Source organism: Rhinolophus hipposideros (genome assembly GCF_964194185.1).
Source record: "Rhinolophus hipposideros genome assembly, chromosome: 24".
NCBI classification, from domain to species: domain Eukaryota; kingdom Metazoa; phylum Chordata; class Mammalia; order Chiroptera; family Rhinolophidae; genus Rhinolophus; species Rhinolophus hipposideros.
The window spans coordinates 25,582,307-25,596,903 of record NC_138070.1 but is presented as its reverse complement, the minus strand read 5'-3'; the positions used below and the strand labels follow the sequence as shown (position 1 = coordinate 25,596,903).

The following is a 14,597-nucleotide window of genomic DNA, read 5'->3' as shown; positions in this document are numbered from 1 at the left end:
TGGACCAGCAGGCCTCTCCCACATCACCTGGTGGAAGTGAAACCTAGGGCAACCTTTTGGGAGGTGAATTGGCAATTCCTCGGAATTCCATTGCTGGAAGTGTAGTCTACGGAAAAGTTTCCTTTAGCATGCACGGTCTTTTCCGTGAAGATCTTTTCAGCAGCAAAAAATGGATACAACCTGAAAATCTGTGCAGAGACCTGTTTGGATGCATCATGGCACAAGACAATGGGACACTGTGTAGCTGTGAAAAGGAGGATGCGAATCCCCGCATGCGGTTATGGTCACGTGACCTCCAAAGCATATTACTGATTTACTAAACGGTAGGTGGAGAATACTGCTCTGTGTATCTCCAAATGTGCTCTTAACAAGAGACATATGGGCATACATGGGTATGTCCACACACCAATAGATTATTTGGAAGCATTCAGAAAAAATTAAGGTGCTTGCCTCTGGGGACCGGGGTCTGGAATGGAAGAGACAATTTCTTCATATACCACTTTATACAGGACAGTTTTATCATATACCCTTGTGTATATTTAACTTTCTCAAGTGGTGAGTACAATACACTTTCAACTAAAAACTTGCTGAAAAGAGAAGGATAAAAAGTCAAGACTATAAACCTTGGCGTCTTGCGCACCTGGACCTCGATTCCGATCGACCACTCACTAATTGGGCCAGTGTTGGACAAGTCACGGCTCCAGGTCTCAGGTTTTCTGTTGGGTCCAATGGGGATTTAAAACATGGCACTACCGTTTTTGTCACCCAGTCGCCATGCTGGGTAAGAGGAGCGCTACGGATCACTATCATGGAGAAGCAGAAGCTTCAGCTGCCCCTCTCACAGACCCCGCAGACACCGGCCACGCTCGTCCCTCTTCAGGTCCCACTCCACAGGGCTGCCAGGCGCAGTTATGCACAGTGTGCACGGCCAGGCCTGGGGGCTGAATAGGGATGAGTCCCACCCTCCCTCTGCTTGTCAAACCACTTGCCTTGGTGCAGGGCTGTGTCCAACTGCAGGGGTCATTTATTCTGCTTGTAGGAATGCTCTGGATGGGCTAGCAGCGGTGTCACTGAGGGCAGGGCCATTTAATGCTCCCCTCTTCTCCTCGCCAAGTTAAAAACAGCCCAGCGCAAAAATCTGGGTGTGCACAGATGGTGGTTTGCCAGAAGCAGCCTTAGGGAAGTTAGACACAACCAGCCCATCACTATTTGTCTTGCTGTGTGTCATTTCCACTGAACACATAAAGATATACTTTTATGCCTTTCTAAAGCAGGTGTGGTTTCTGTGAAACTGACTCCAGCCACCTTTAGCCCAACGGTATTTAGGCTGTAAATCTACAGCAGCCGGTCGATGCTCTAAGCGAGGTCACCCTGAAGACTAACCCCATGTGGGTCCAGGAGAGCCATAGGAGGCCCCTCCCGTCTCCCCTACATGCTCCTCGGACGGGCTCCTTTGGAAGAACAGCCCTGTGCCAAGGAAGGCTGGGGTCCCAAAGCCTCCTGAGACACAGTGAGGCCGGGCAGTCCAGCAGAAGCCAGAGCCGACAGGAACTATGGGTCTACCACACACAGCGCACGCTCTCAGACTGTGCACGACAGCAGGAAACATAGAAACAGGCCTGTGCTCCTGGCATGTATACGATAGACACACAACAAACAAATAGCGTCATGTAACAGTGATAGACACTTAAGGCCGATAAAACAGGACAATGATGCAAGGAGCGAGCTGGGGGCAGCGATGTCTCAGCTCTCTGACCTGAGTGAAAGGTGGCCATGCAAAGAATGTGGGAAGGGGGCGGGGGGAGAAGGTTCCAGACTGAGAGGAGAGCAAAGACCCTGCGATTTGTCGGGTGTGAGGAACAGAAAGAAGTCCAGTGTGACTGGACACAGTGAGAAAAGGCTGCCGGTGGCACCAGGGAGGCCACGCGGGTGGGCAGTGGAGGATATCACAGGCTACCCCCGAGTCTGGGCTTCACCAAGGTTCCAGAAGAAATCACTAGAGGGCATCCACACAGAAGCAACACTGCAGTCATTTCCTAAAGACCCCTGAACTGTTCTGTAGCCATTCTTCAGAATCCCATTTCATTTATAAAACACGGTGGGGTAGTCCCCTTTTTATGCTGATTTACAGAAGAGGAAACTGAGGCACCAAAAGATTGAACTAAAGGTCCCAAGATCAGACAGCTAGAACGTGATAGAGCCAGGAATAAAGGATTCAAGCAATCTGGACTGCTCAGAACCCCTACACTCTGTGCCACCCAGGGACCTGGGGTGAGCTGTCTGAGGTCTCGCTGGGCTCTGTGACCACCCCTGGGTAGCCCAATAAGGTCCCACGTCTCTTGGAGCCTCAGGTCCGCATCTGTGAGAGGCAGGTAGCAAGAGCAAGTTCTGAGCCTCAAAACGCATCCTGGAATTGACAGACAAGCCTTAGTACAGACTGTGCCCAGAGCCAGTACTTGGCCCCTGGACACTGAAGACGACTCCCAGCCTAGGCCTCCCCCACTGCATGGCAGCCCCTCACCCTTCAATCTCTGCCCACCAGAGCAAAGGGAGGGGTCTGAAACTGCAGCTCCCACTCCGCCTACAACCAAAACCGTACTCACCTTTTCTTTTCTCCCGGACAATGGGTCTGCTGCACATGCCACAGGGGACACATGCAGGTGCCAGGGGGTGGGGGACATTGCCAACCTACCACCTCCTAGAGATGGTGCCCAGGCCCCTGATGGGTTCCACCTGACAGCCATCTCAATGGGGCTTGGCCACAGATCCTCAGGTGGGGCAGAGACATGGCCCCTGTGCTGAGCAGCAACTCCTCTCCATAGATTCTGGGGGCTGCCGGGTCCCCTCTGACAGAGCACACTCTTCCCCTATCCTGTAGAGCAGGGCACTGCCCACCAGGCTCCAGAAGCAGCACCCTCCTCGCTCGAGTAATGCATTATTTCCAGAGTGATGTTCCTTCTGCTGGTTATGTCCCTTCTCCAGAGCAGGTACTCTCGAAGTCCCCACGCAGGGACAGTGTAGGGCAATGTTCAGACCTGGACTCCCTACAGAGGTGGATCAAATTCCAGCCCCAGGCCTTGAATGATGGCTGTTTCGGAGCCTCTGGAAGCAACCAGGATTCAGACACAGCAACCTCTCTTCCCTGGTCCCTAGTGCCAACAGGGACCCTCACTTCTGCAGACTTAAACCTCCCTCCTTCCGTCACCAGAACATCTAGTCAGCACTGTGACGCAAACTGGCCTGAAATGGTGGTTCTGAACTAAGGAGATTTCAGGGTATCAGGAGGGGAGGTCCACTCCTGAACTCCTATTAGGAGCCTAACAGGGTTAGAATTGCTGAGGGTGGGAATAGGGAAAAGGGAAATGCTGTCCTGTTGGTGTGGGAGGGAGGGGGTGGCAGGGCACTGTAATAGAGTCTCTAGAAATGAAAACGTGAAAAGGGAAATCAAGCCCTCCATTTCCTGCATCAGCCTGTCCCCTGGGAATAGAGAAGCCAGTAAGAGAAGCCCTTCTGAGCTTGTTTCACATCAGGAAGGCTTTTCAATGAACCAATTGTATCTGGGACTCTCCTCCCAGTAAAGGTTAAGGATGAGGGAAGGGGAGGGGTGGCCAGCATTCTAGGTGCTGCTAGGGAAGGTGCACACCCTCCAGGCTGTGCAATGGTCCCTCTGGCCCAGGGCCGAGGGCAGAGAAGGTGGGAATGCTGGCCGGAGGGCTGGCTGATTTTCAGGCTATCAGAGACAACCCAGGGCCACCTCTGTCCCTGGGTTCACCTAGCCCCTCTGCGGCAATGAGGAGACAAATCTGAGCCCCCACAGCTCCATCCATATCCCAGAGGCAGGAGGCACCAGGAAGACATTGAGCCCCTTCTCAGGCCAACCCTGCTCTGGCCCACTCAGATCCTCCAGTGTCAAAAACCTGCAAACGCATCTCCGTGCACAAACACACTGATCCCTGCGTAAATACAGTTGCACACCCCAAAACAAACACACAGGAATTTGGTGACTCCTGCACACAATGCACAAACACACGTGCACTCCTCACTCCTCCTTCACTGTCCCGATCCCAGCCCAACATACAGCTTCCGGGGGCTGCTGGGTCTCCTCTGCCGGGGGGCTCTCTTCCTCCATCCCCAGCGCAGGGCACTGTCTACCAGGCTCCTTCACCAGTAAGCTCCAGCTCCAGCTGAGTTTGTTTGTCAGGTTGAAGGTCCCTGGGGCTACCAGCCGGGGAGCCTAGAGCTTCCAGAAGAGCTGGGAATGGCTAAGCCAGCCCTGCGGGGATCTCCTCACCTCCCAAAGTCGGGTGAAGGGAAGCCCTCTGCTTGGCCAAGCCCAGCTCCCAGAAAGAGCCCGCTCCTGTCCCGCAAAGGAACTTGAGGAGGGGGCTATGGAGGAGGCGGCTATAGGAAAGCAAAGGCAGGAAGACACAGCCTCGCAGGGGTGTCCCCAGGGGGCAGGGGAATGTCTTGGGCTGCCCGTGGTCAGGCAGGCAGCAGAGGCCGCTGCCCCCAGGAAGGCTTCCCCGCCGCCCAGCACCCTCACAGCGCTCACTCACCATCCTGCGTGCCCGTCCTGGCACCTAACCCTGGTCTGGATGATGTGGGTGATTGGGACTGTTCCCAGGCCCATCCCACACAGATCCAGGAAACCCCTAGGCCCTCCCCCAGCAGCCTACCTCAGCCTCACACCTTCTGGGCTGACGCCCTGAGGAGGCTCTGGCAATATCAATCATGCAGGGACCCAGCCCCAGAGAGGTGGTAGGAGGGCAAGACGGGACGGGTAACGGCCTGGGGACTAGAGTCCAGAGTCTAGGGCTTGTTCAGCAGGTTTGGACTCACCCACAACACCTCTCCAGAGAGCAGCACCCCGGCCAACAGGATACACCCTGGGCAGACACCCTAAATCTAATTGATGGCATACCAGGGGTCAAGCCAAGTGCCAGAAGCTTAGGTTCTCTGTCACTCGTGCCCAGGTTCTCCTGGTCACGAGTGACAGAAACCCAGGGCCTCACCAGCAGCATCTCCTCCCTGCCCTTTTCAGAGCCATCCTAGTCCTCAGGTTGGAAGACTATGACCCCATCCATCCACTGCAGGCTGGGGAGAAGCACTACCCTTAGGGCCAAATCAAATCTTTTGCAAGGAATCCTGGTGCCAGAAAAAGACTCAGAGAAACTGAGCCACAAAGAAGATGCAGACCCTGAGAAAACCCAGGAGACCAATCGGCCACAGGGGCCCTGGCTCTATCTGAAGGGCCCCCCCCCCACCGCCCCAGCCGCCCGACCCTCCCGGCCTCTCTGGGCATCTTTTCTCCCACCCAGGAGCTGACAGTGCCCTGGTACACGGCATCTCCACGCCAGGAACACATGGAAGCCTGGCCAGCTCACCTGGCCTAACTGGCCTACCAGTCTAGCTGCTCCGGGAAGAGAACATTTTCTTCTCTATTTGGACAGCTACAGGGATAGTGATGGTGAGAAGAGAATGTCTAATTATTGAGAGACAGGGAGTGCGGGAAACAGGACCATAGGGCCTCGAAGCAGGTGGGCTGAGGGTCTGGAACTGGGGGAGGGCTTGGGTGGGAGGATGAGTGGGCTGGGAGGGGCCTTGGGGCCAGCCTGACAGGGTGCAGGGAGATCGTCAACCTGCGGCTCAGCAGCACTGCAAAGCAGGTAGCCAGAGGGGGCTCTGGAGCCAGGCCTGGGGCAAGGGAGGAGGGAACTGACATCCAGGAACTAAGGAGGGGAATGATTCCCATCTTCATGGAATGTGTCAGGTTACAGGGCAGGGCTAAGGATGGCCTCTCGGGTCCATCACTAAGCCCCAAGTGGCCTCACTCCCAGACAGGTCCAGCGGCCCCCCTCAGCATGTGCAAGCTGGCAGATGGGACTCAAGGAGAAGGCAACAACAGGGCAAAGGTCAGAAACCTGGACATCACGTCCTTCCCACTCCAGGAGACAGGAAGTAGAATAGTAGGGTCAAGAGAAACACTTTTTCTCCTCCCTCTTCCAGCTCTTCTTAATGGTCTTTCTCTTTTTCACTCCCCTTCCTTCTCCTCACAGACCCTGTCCTCTCTCGAGCTACCCCATCCTGGTGTCTCCCTGTCCCCATCTCCACCTCCTCCCGCCTGCCTCCCCCGGCCCCCCCACTCCGGTTATGTAAGGGGCCTGAGAACACACAGAGGGAGCTTTGTTGTCAAACCACATCCATACGGCGCCGGAATCAGCCGGCGCAGCTGTTCCCCATTCCCTCTGCCTTGGCAGGGTTGAGACACCGGGCAGGAAGCCCCCACACGCCTCCATTTTGGGAGGTGGGGTGGAAAACACCGGCCCCAGGGCCCCAAGGCAGCTGAATGGGTGGCCAGGGATCAGTCACCACTGGATGGGACCACAGCAGGGGACCAGCTGGCCCCCAGGAGAGAACAAAGCCACAGTGCAAAGCCAGGGTCACAAAGACTAGAGGAGAGCTCTGGGCTAGGAGCAGGGCTGCATGCTGACAGGCCTGGAGCGGGGCACGGACCCACACAGCACACCATGTGCTCGTCCACATGCCCGTGCATGCCCGTGTTCTCTCTCACACACGACTCATGTGCACACTCACAGTGTACATGCACTCACACAGACACGTATCAGTCCAAGCTCAACACTGCGTCTGCTCACCTGAAAAGCAGCTGAGCAGAAACCTCCTCCCTGCTCTGGCCAGCCACCTCCATCCCAGCAGGTACCTCTGGGGAAAGGGCTGGCGTTCTGGAGAGAGGAGGGCAGAGGTCAGAGGCCAGCAAAGCCTCATTGGCCAGCTATTGTTTGGAGACCCTCAGGCTCCAGGACAAGCTCCCGCCTTCCTGTCCAGAAAGATGTGCAAGGAGGTGGGTGAGGGCCCAAGGTGCTGAGCTGCAGATCAAAGTGCTCCATACTTTGGGCAGGCGTGCCCCTTCACCAAACTCAACCGCTAGAAGAGCCATTTTGCTCGAAAATACTGGAGCTGCCCACAACAGAAGGCGCCCTGAACCTCACAGCCTTGCAGGGCGACTCCCTAAGTCCCGCTGCCACTGTCAGGACAACTGGGATGCTGAGGGCTGGGTGGAGGGGGGAGGGACAAGGGAAACGAAGGAGGCAGACAGGAAGGAAGAGGGATGACTGAATCTAAAGGAGGAAAAGGGAAGGAAGGCAGAAGAAAATTGGGAAAAGACAAAAGAAAAGGACCAAAGAGGGGACAAGAGGGGAAGGAGGGAAGTAAGTGTGGAGAGAAGAGCCCACACAGCCTGTGAGGACAGGCCCCCACTTTATGAACGCACCCTCCTATGGGCCCTGGGCTCCCCCTCTCAGCCCCACACAGCATATGGAGGAGCAGCAGAATAGCAGTCATCCCAGCCCGCCGCGGCCATGCCCCAGGGGCTTCAGACTCAACAATCCTGCATCTCTGGGGCCTGGAGAACTGACAGGCTGAGTGACACCAGGGCCTTGGAGGCAGGAATGAGCTGGACACAGGGGTTGGGATGCAGGGGCAAAGAGACCAGGGTCCCTTCTGGTGAGGGAAACGCTCTGTGACCTTGAACAGCAAGTTACTTTTCTGAGTCTCAGCTCCTTCGTTTGCAGAAAGAACTAGTTATTGAGTGGCGACTGGGTGCCAGCAGGGTGACAGGTGCTGGGGATACCACAGTGAGGCAGTGATACCTCCCTAGGCTGAGGCCTCTGGGAGCTTGCGAATGTTTATCTCATTTGTGCATCACAATCTTGTGAGAAGGGGCAGATACTAATAGCCCAATTAACAGATGTGCTGAGGTCACACCGCTGGGAATAGACGCAGAGGTCACAAGGGATGTCCTCAGGAGTGGCTCCTACATGGCCACCTGCCCCTCTCTCCTGGGCCAGAGGGTAGACACTCTCCATTCTCTGCTCATCCCACAATCACATAAAATACACCAGCCAGCATTTGTAGGGCACTGTGTGCTATCTAAGTGCTCTCTCCTTCAGAAGTGTTAAAACACCAGGAAAAGGAAGCACACTATCAACAGGAAGACACTCCTGGCCCCTGCCACCCGCAGCACTGCCCCACCCCACACCTGTTTGTGGCTGGTGGTTGGGTAACCACCCCTCTGCAGTGCATCTGGGCTCAGCCGGGGCACACGGTCCCCTCATGTCACAGCAGTGGGACCTGAGGGAAGTGGAGAGTGCAGAAGGAAGGGACAGTGTGCTGGGTCATCAGGGAGGCGTCAGAAAACAGAGGCTGGGAGCAGAGGCAAGGAGGTAAGAACACATGCGCTATGCTCCTGGGAAAATAAGAACAGTCCCACTGGAACCAGATGGGGGCTTTCAAATACAAATAGGTAAAGCCAAGAAACCCTCTGCCCTGCTTTCAAATGAAATGTTATGTGAAAACCCAGTATGTCGAAGGAATAAAAGTGGATTTGTTTGGGTTGAAACAAGAATAGGAGTGAAAGGCAGCCGGTCAGCTCAGTTGGTTAGAGTGCGGTACCCTTAACAAGGTTGCCGGTTCGATCCCCACACGGGCCACTGTGAGCTGCGCCCTCCACAACTAGAGTGAAACAATTACATGACTTGGAGCTGATGGGTCCTGGAAAAACACACTTTAAATTTTTTTGAAAAGTTAAAAAAAAAAAATAGGGGTGAACCCCTCCTCCCAAGCCCTTCCTAAGAGAGGGTTCTACCCCCAGGGAGCCTTTCTTGGCTCCAATAAGGAGAGGACTAATGTGGGGGACAGGTGGGGTTAGGACCAGTCTATACAAGGATCTGAAAGTTGGACTGAAGAGGGGTGACAGGGGCAGCAATGTGACCAGCTGACCTCGGGCTAGAATGGAGGACAAGCCCTCATGGGGCAGACTCCTGCCCATCCCCACTTGGAGCTCCTGTCTGCCTCCCCTGTGGCTGAAGTGGAGGGGGGACAAACAGCTCACCTGTCTGAAAGGGAAGCTCTTATCCCTTTGCCCCAAGGAATGCGAAGCAAAGCAGGACTAGAGTAAAGACATAGTCAGAAACCTGAGTTCCATCTTCCATTCATTCATTAAACAAATATTTATTGAGCACTTATTACTGGCTAGACACCATTCCAGGCATAAGGAATATAGCAGTGAACATGACAGACAGGTTTCTGGAGCTCACACTAAAACCCTTAAATCGCAGCGAGGAAGACGCCTTAAAAGCTTCCACAGCCGTCCCACACCATGAACGTGCCTCTGAGTGCTTGCACCGCCCGTGGACCGTCCCTGTCACTCATGGGTCTACACTTGAACATCTTCAGTGACAGGGTGCTAGCCCCTCCTCAGGCAGAAGCTCCTGGAATCTCCAGAGGGACGCACTGAGGACCCTGTTGCTGTTCCTTCCCAGCCGGCAGAGGCAACAGAGCATTAAACGCACTGTTAGAATGTGCACGTTGTAGTTTATATCAAGACAAAACATGACGCTTCATCTCTAGTTCTGCTGGTTCTGAGTCAACTGCTTGGGACGAAAGGAAATATCTGGCTCCATTTTCACCTGTCCAAGCTCCTGGGTCCCTCAGCCTCTGCCATAGAGAATGCCCTGTTTCACTTCCCTCCCATGACCCTGGAGCAGCCAGTCCCCAGCGCACCCCTCTGGCACCCCTCTCTCCTGCTGTCTGTCCCTTCCAACCAGGACTCCTTCCTCCTGATCTGCATGACCTTTAAGGGCAGAAGGGAAGCTCACCACTGCACTGAGAAGCGGGTCCTGGAGGAGCCGCTCCGGCTCTGAGCAGCGTGGCAAGGCGCAAAGGTGTTCCCACCTGGCAAGAATCTGGGGATACCAGGCACCAGGAGTGGCCACCACAGCAGGTTCCCGTGCGCGGACTCCACAGGGCCCCTTCCCTTACCCAAGGGTCTCCCTGGTTGCCAGATGAGGCCTTGCAGGCTGCCTCCTTTCCAAAGGCATAGGAGCCTGGGCGGGCCACATGGAAGCAATTACCATCAGGAAAGGGGAGAGGTGGGGACGGGGAGGGGCCAGCAAGGGGGCGGGGATGGGGGGGAGGAGGAAGGAGAACCCTGCCCCGCCCAGCTGAAAGGGCTGGACTCAGGGGATGGGGTACCCGGATGGGCAGGCCAAGATGTGGCATTCAGGGCAGCACACAGAGGTCCAGACTGGAAATCAAGAGGGTCTTGGTCCCCTTTTGTCACCGAAACACTGGTTTTGACTTTGAACAAACCCCTTCACACCTGTGAGCCTCCTCATGGATCACAGGACAGGTGAGATGAGCACAGGGAGCCGTGGAGAACTAGGCTGAAAAGTGCAGGGTTTGGAAATGAGGCCCAGCTCAGCTGCTTACGAGCTGTGTGACCTTGGCCAAGTACTTTCATCTTCCTGAGCCTCCATGTCTTCATTTACACAAGGGCTTAACGGGAAGAGCTTGTGTGAGGATTACCCGAAGTGATGCTAGTAACTGTACAGCACACCCTTTGTTTGTTTTTTAAGTTTACTGGGCCAGTGCTTGATTGACAAGTGGTAACTACTTTCGGCATTTGCTAAGTCCCTTTTTATTACAAGGACAGGTGTTGACCGACGCTGCAGGGGCAGAAGACGCCAGGCAGGCAGATCATGGGCACAAGGCACCAATGCCGCAGCTCCTGGCCCACATCCTGGAGGAGTGTTTGGACCCAAGGCAGAAACAACAGTGTGCTGGCCCAGCACTCTGCAAACTGGTCCCAGTGCTCTCTCTAGCCATCACCATCCTCCCAACCCTCCCCACCCTCAGGAAAGCAGATTGAGGAGCCTCTGGCCCACGTGGTCTTTGGAGTGAAGCTGCAGGGAGGAAGGAACTATCTGACAACTACTGTTGATTCTGGGCCTCTGCAGCCAGGCCTCCCTCACACTCAAGGCCCAGGGGGACACTGAGAGCTTCTCCAGCCCGCACCTCTCCTCCGCCCAGCAGCAGCACCCTCCTCCCTGATGGGCCAGGGGCAGAAGGCAGGGCTTCAGATTCTAGAGCACCCACATCCTCTTTCTGCAGGGCAGCTTTGAGGGGGTGGGCGGGCACAGATGCAGTGACCTGGCTGTAGGTCTCCTGGTCCCAGGCAAGGGGCTGAGACTAAAAGAAAACCTGCAGCTCTGGACACTGATGTCCCTCCTCAACCCGAAGGGCAACCAACCCCAGGGAACCAATCTGAAGCCCCAGGGCATGTGGCTGAGGCCCAGGCATCACACAGTGCTGCTTTCACTTGTACCTACATTTGACTACTTCCTCCATCTACAGGATAAAGGGTGCCACACACACATACACACACACACAGAATGTGGTAGGGGTCAGGAGTGATTCTGAGGCCAGCGGCAGCCAGCAGCCCTATTGGGGGGGTCATACAGAACACTCCTGCAGAAGTGCTAAGCACCTCTGGTAAGGGGGGGTGACAGAGGAGAGAGGGGAACTAACAACTACAGCCACCAAAACCTGCCTATGCTAGTCATTTCCTCAAGGCAACTGAAAAAACTTCAGGCCACGGCCCTGAGTCTTGGGAAGGAAGGCGGTCCCTGAGAGCCACTAGCACTGCAGGGAACGGTCTAACCATAGGGCGGCTGAGCAGGTTCTGTTTTTCTGGGGGCCCCACCCTTCACCCCCTGACATCCCTGCTCTCCAGCACCCTGCATCCATCTCTGAGGGCCTGGAAGTTCGGCTGGGCTCTGGTGGCAGCCTGAGTGACATTCTGTGGACCTGGCCCTCAGATTCTGGGACACGGATCTGGAAAATCCCTTTCAGGAGGCTGCAGCTCCCCATCACTGGTGGGCTGGAACTGTTTTTTTGTATTATTCCGAGGTGGTGACCCTTCCCCTGGACGGAAGTTGCACACCTCGGAGCCACTCTGAGAGGTAGAATTCACAGCTCCACTGGGGCAGCGTCTCAGAGGAGAGACCCAGAGTGTGTGCCAGATAGGGGCTGGGTGGGCAGCCAATGCAGGCTTGATGCCAGGCCTGTGGGTTAACTGCGGAATGACCACAGGGTAAGCTGGAGCACAGAAAGGGGGTCTGGCCTCTCTGCTCCTACTGGGGTGGGGACGGGGACATTTCCAGAATATGTTACAATTCCAGAAAGGAGCAGATTCTCAGTTCTACCCAGAAAACTGGCTTCTAGGAGTCTAAACGGGCTGGGAGGGTGGAGGGGTAAGGGATTGTTTCTGAGGAGTGGGGAGGGAGTCACTGCTTTGGGTCGGGAAGGGGTGAGGAAAGGAAGGCAAGGCAGCCCTGAAGGCTTCCTGGCCCTGGGCCTCCCCTCCCAGGAAGGGGGCCCTGTTTGTCCTGAGCAGCAACCCACTCCCCAGCTACACAGGGCCCTCTCAGCCCACAATCCAAGCAGGCAACTCTCACTTTCCTCTCCTAACTTCTCCTTTCATCTACATTCCCTCCGAACCCCTGTCAATGTGGACTCTGGGGAGCTGGCCCCAACTGTGGCTCTCCTCAACTGCTGGATGGACCCAGGGCCCATCAGATAATCTAAGATCTCCCACCGAGCACGTTGAGGCCAAGGGACGGAACATGAAGAACACTGGGAGTGGAGGCAGGAGCAGAGTGGAGAACAGGTCAGAGGGGCCTGCGCCGCCTCAGCTTCGGCAGGAGGTATTCCCAGCAAAGAGAAAAAGCCCCAGAAGTTAATTTCTAGGCCCCAAACGGCTGGCACCTCCCAGGTACCCTCTCTCGAATTATGGGGCAGGTTTGGAGAGAGTGTGGGAGAAACATTACTAACAAACACTTACCGATCTCTTCCTCTGTGCAGGCACTTTTCAAAGCACTTAACGCATACCAATTCATTGAAAACTTCCCTGGCACATGCCAGGGCCAGCGCCTGGGGGAGGCAGGTAGCCAAGTACCGCTCAGGAGGAGCGCTGGTGTGTGCCTCTTGTGACAACCTAGTTCATACCAGGCTCATTCCCAAGGCTCTGCGAAGAATAAGTTGGCTTGAACTTGGCCTCCACACTAGTGCCTCCCTCCAGCGGTGGAAAGCACAGGCTTCCCTGAGTCGGCTGTGGGGGTGCCAGCCTGTGGGTGGCCATGAGTTCAGACATGCACACTGAGAACCCCAACAATGCCTACACCCCAGGCTTCAGGAAGGAGCCCCCAGAGCCAGGCCTTTGGAACTCTGAAACAGAGGAAGCAGCAGCAGCAGACCAGGCCTCCAACGGCCCAGAAGAGCCTCCCCCAAGACTGGGGATGGAGGGGCAGTACTAGTGCTGGCAGACATGCTGGCAGCTCCCAGCTGGCCCTGCCAGCAGGGGTCCAGGGGAGGGACCCAGAGCAGGCAGCTGAGCCCGGGGATTTTGCCCCCATCAGTACCCACCATCACCCCAACGCACTGCCCACCACCCGGGGAGCTACGAGCACAGTGGCCTAGAACCCAAGCCCCCACAACGTGGACCTGGTGTCCTGGGCACAGGCAGACTGCAGCCAGCAACCTCCACCTCTGAACTGTGCTTAGCGACCCTGCGAGTCCTGCTCGGACACACGGACCCGGCACAGCCCGTCGTCACCTCAGCAAAGCGAGCCCACGCCCGTCCTGGGCGGGATGGGGCAGTGGGGAGACCCCGGGGCTCGGAGCGTGCTGAGGGTGGGGCGCCGCCTCAGCCTGCGCGCGGGGTGAGGGCTGCAAACTTTCCGGGCGACAGGACCGTCCCGCGCGGCCCCTCCGAGGGAGCGCGAGCGGCGGCGTCCCGCGAACAGCGGGTCCGGGGAAGGGCCCCCAGCCTGCGGCCGCCCTCCCCTCCGGCCCGGGACCCCGCAGCGCGCACGTGCCGGGCCGGCCCCGACTGCGCGGGACTGGAGACCCGCAGCCGCCCGCGGCTCCCCTCCCCGCGGGCCCGAGGCGCGTACTCACCCGGGAGGGTGGGGCGGGGCGGCGGGCGGCTCCGCGCGGCTCCGGGATCCGCTAGGCGCGCGGCGGGCGCTCGGGCTGGCGCTGCTCTCGCGGGTCCCCGTCCCGGGCGCGGGGCCGGGCCGCCTGCGGGGAGGCGGGGGCCGGGCCGCGCCGGCGGGCGGGGCGGGGACGCGCGGACACGCGTGCGCACAGCGCCGGGCGCGGAGGGGGAGCCGCGGGCGGGGGGAAGGGCGGGAGGAGGAGGCGGAGGGCGCGCGGGCGGGGCGCGCGGGCGGGGGTGGGGGCGCCGAGACCGGGACGGGGCCGCGGGGTGCGAGGAGAGCGGGAGCTGCCTGCCAACCGCGCCGGGATGCGCTGTGTCCGCGCAGCCTCCGCGCGCCCTCCCGGGAACAATGAGCCCCAACAAAGGGTTCTCCGCTCCCCCACGCGGTGAGCCGCGTCCCTCCCTCACTCAGGAAAGTGAGGCTGGAAGGGGGGGGCCTTGTTCAGGGAGCCCACCCCCTATTGCACAGCGACCAGGTAGGTGCTCTGCACCAAAACCTAGGCCCTTCCGATGCCCTATTCTGGACCCGCCACCCCCAAACTGCTCCTTCTGTACCCGTTTCGCACGCTCTGTGTGGGCCTAGAGAAAGTTTCTCAGTTTCTGTTCTTTGCGGAAGGCACCAGGCGTCCTGTCTCCAGGGGAAACTCCATCAGGCCCCTGACCCTAGTTCCTTAGGCCCAGACATCCCCCTATCAAACCTGGGAACTACGCAGGCTGAAAGAGGACAGCCCAGGAGTCA

The 14,597-nt window shown here is 57.3% G+C and overlaps 1 protein-coding gene across 15 annotated transcripts in view; it reads right to left on the bottom strand.

Annotated features, from left to right (window-relative positions):
* ST3GAL4 (ST3 beta-galactoside alpha-2,3-sialyltransferase 4) overlaps positions 1 to 13,948 on the bottom strand; it is a 36,776-nt gene extending 22,828 nt beyond the window's left edge. For 4 of the 15 annotated variants that reach the window (XM_081037029.1, XM_081037024.1, XM_081037034.1 and 1 more), the window contains exon 1: positions 13,816 to 13,948. The gene's annotated coding sequence lies outside the window, so the exon portion shown is untranslated. Of the gene's footprint in view, positions 1 to 6,653; positions 6,741 to 9,674; positions 9,909 to 12,700; positions 12,884 to 13,815 lie in introns of those variants that run through there. The other 11 variants (XM_081037040.1, XM_081037025.1, XM_081037035.1 and 8 more) reach the window with 10 other exon arrangements.
* Between the last annotated feature and the right edge of the window lie 649 nt (positions 13,949 to 14,597).